The following is a 3,901-nucleotide window of genomic DNA, read 5'->3' on the forward strand; positions in this document are numbered from 1 at the left end:
GTTCTGTGAAAGATATTTTTAAGTTCTGTTTTTATTTCAGTTCTATCAAGCAACTAGCCTATAATGATATAATAACAGAATTTGAATAGTACTTTCACAGAACCCGTAAATGGAACGTTGAAATTTGATGAATTGTTCAAATTCTCCGAAACAACCCGTCCGAATCAATTGCCAAATTACTTTCAAGTAGTGTTGAAATTTATCCATGAAAAGCGTTTTTCTTCAATAATTAGGTGAGGATTAGTTAGGTTAGGGAGCGTTTAGTTAGGAGGTTAGGTTAGGTTAGTTTATTTATATTTAAAATACAAATTTAAAAAAAAAATACTGATAGCATCGATATTATTAAATAACCAATTCATTGCTTTAATTAAACCCATATATTTGAATAAAATAACATTAACATTTAAAATAAATTAACAAAATAAAGCCTTCATCACCATAGACTGCAAAGTGTCAAGTTGTATGAATTTTGATCAATTTTCGCTGGAGTACAGTACACCTAGTCTATTCTTTGTCACATGCGTGTTACATTTTCTTTAGTCCTTCCATACAAAGTCATCGAAACTTGATGTTATAAAATTTTATGTAGCTGAAGGCTTTTAGAGAATAAAGGGACACTCCAAAAGATGGATAATTTAATCAAAACAGAACCTTCTCTCTCCAACTTAACAGATTTAGCATATTTCTTCCTTTTGGCATGCAGAAAGGATTTTTTTCGTTGGAAAAATTTTTTGAATGCTGTATTTAAAATAGAAACCTTTTGAGTTAACTAATAAAATAAAAAAAATAGTAATAATGTTTGAGATGTAAAGTCACTACTCAAATGACGCATGTACAGTAGAATAGATTAGCTTCGAAGTAAATTAGATTATTCATTTACCTACGAATAACACGATATTCCTTCAGTATAAAATGTTATAAGACTTGAATTTTTTTGACGATTATATACATTTCAGTGGGAACCTATAAAGGTTTAAGAAAGAGGGTTTTATGGTGGCTTTCTAGTTGAACATTTTCTTATTATCATATCTGAATCCTGTGTGTAATATCATGGGGTTAAAGGGTAGAGGCTCTGATTCCACAAGGTGCGATAAACTGTGGATTTACTTCCCTAAAATATTAAACTGTTAACATTTTTATATTTCCATTATTTCAAAGCGTCGTCTATGGAATGTCATAAAAACTATAATATCTGTTTTTTTTAATTGTAAAACTAATAGTTACCACCAGGTTTAGTCGAAGTTTCTTTATAAATATATTTTGTAATATTGGAACAAAATATAGCGTTTTGATTTTTTTTTTCAAATATTTCTCTCTTTCTCCCTTCAAAGGTGTTCAAGGCTACCATTTTAAATTATGGTGCATTTATATTTTAATTTTATACAAATTGTCAAATTTCATACTTATATGAAGGATTGGTGTAGAGTCTGAAGTCTGAACTTAGAAGAAATGAGATGTTGAAAGAATGGGGAGCAATTTTAGATAAGGCTTGATTATAGAGGGATATTAAAAAGATATGTGATTTAAGTATCTCATTTTTAAGCCAGAGAAAGTAAGTAAATATAATAATATTATTAAGAAAACGTAACATCTAAGAAAAATACAAAAATAATTTTAAAAATTGATGACAATAATGATATCTTAGAATGGGTTGTTTAAAAAATTTTGAACAATTCATCAAATTTTCAAAGTTGATATTCAAGTTCTGTGAAGTTTATATTCAAGTTCTGCTATTATATTATTACTGGCCAGTTGTTTAAAAAACTGAAATAACTATATAAAATAAAAATGAGGAATTTTTTAAATTTTTTGAAACAACCCGTCCTTAGAGTAAGGTAGTTTATTCTGTATCTCAAAATTTATTCATATTTTAAATATGCATGGTGTTCATTTTTGGGATTTTTAATGTTCCTATAATATGTGTTGTAAATTGTAAGTTAACTATTAAATATTTCTATTGTATTGTCCGTTGTAGGTAGAACTACATTAAATATAGTGAAAAATTTTTTGTTTTTGTTTTTATTGATACGAGTTTTATTTGTAGAACTCCGTTTTAATTAAAAGTTGTTCAAAATAAATAATAATATTGGTTTATACATATTTTTTAAATTGACTTAAAGTTTTCAGTAAAAAAATTAGCGATTTTAATAGCATATTTAAATTTAGTTATACAAAATCGCGTATATAATTTAAACATTGAACCTGCGCAAATTTGAATGTCGAGTGATATTTTTTTAAAAATTATTTTTCCTATAGTTAAAAATAACATTATATTTATAACCATCTCATATGTAAATAGACCGTAAGAAGATATAGACATTCAGTTAAAAAAATTCTAGCCTTACTTAACCTAACCTAACTCCTTAAACAAGTAAACTTGGAGGACGGTGAAAAACTATTTTGCTTTGAATAGGTAATACATAGAGGTGTCGGTTGGCAGAAAGCATTGAATAGTCAAAAAACAAGGCTTGTGATTATAAATAAATACATAATTCATTAAATCAACAAATTGTAATTATAAAAGTACATAGTAACAGAACATAGCCACACACTTTAGCCAAATGCGTAGTTAGTCTTGTAATATTGTGTTGCTAATCAAATGACAATACTTTAAAAATGTTGTTTTGGTACCTAAACATGGTTTTAAACGTTCAATCCAAATATTGCCGTATTCATATTAAAAAATTGTTAAAAAAAAAAAATTATTCGTTACGCTCCTCTCCCTCTCTAACACAATAACAACATAAATCACATCCCGCAAATAATAATAAAGTCCTTTACACTTCTCACGTCTCTATTCGTACACTACGCGCAAACACATACATTAATGAATAAATACTTACACTCAGATACTGTATTCATACAAAATACATAATAAACTGTAAGATCTTTATGGATATACTTGAATGTGTTATTCTATGTGTCCATAAAGGAACGTACACTAAGATTTCCACGCACACGCGTATCACACTTACACTAGGGTAACTTGTATCCGTACGTACACCAAGATATATTAATACAACCTTGTACGGAACATGAATGGAAGACTGTAGCAACTGACGTCATTACTGGCTCAGCTGTGGGGTGGAGATATTTGGGGTGACTCAAGCACCATTTTTAAAGAAAAGTTTAAGAATGAAGAGTTTCAACTAACGACGTTACAATCCATCTAGACTTGTTGTTGTCACACAAAATTAAGATAAAATGTGGCAAGTAAGAAACACTCTTTTATATGTTTCCAGTAAATTCTTAATTCAAACGATATTCATGTACGAAAATGACATTAAAAAATGTATATGTTTGAACGAAATAATCGAGGCCGACTAGAGTACAGGCCTGGGCGCCTGATGGATTTTGAGGTGTCACGTGATTAAGTTAGTGCCGTGCCGTAATAGAGCAACCACAGTGTGAAAATGGCGGCCATTTTTGATACTGATTGTTACTGCTGATGTGTTTGTTGTTTTACCATATATAAATAAACATAGCGACATCAGTTGCTTCATCATTTGGCAGTTGCGCGTTCAGACCTGTACTCTAGTCGGCCTTGCATTTTTTCAAGGTGTTATGCCGTGTTGCGCTAACTCCTTCTTTAGCCGACGTTTTGGACAGCGTTGCAGTGTCCATCATCAGGGCTGATCCGGTAGATCCGAAGATCACACATCTTCGGATCTACGGCATAACACCCCAAAAACAAACAACAAAAATGCTTTTGGCCGTGAAAATCTAAAAACTTACCTTACTAAATGAACATGATTTTTTAACACTTTATTTTAATGAATAGGTTCCAATTAATAGGGCGGGCTAATTGCCTACGCAAATGTCTACCAGAATTCCCAAAAAGGACAAGAGTAACTAACTATAGGCTATGTCAGTACTGTAGCCACGTAAACATATATATTTA

Source organism: Hesperophylax consimilis, chromosome 11, assembly GCF_061612785.1.
Source record: "Hesperophylax consimilis isolate HC1 chromosome 11, BYU_Hcon_1.0, whole genome shotgun sequence".
Lineage (NCBI taxonomy): Eukaryota > Metazoa > Arthropoda > Insecta > Trichoptera > Limnephilidae > Hesperophylax > Hesperophylax consimilis.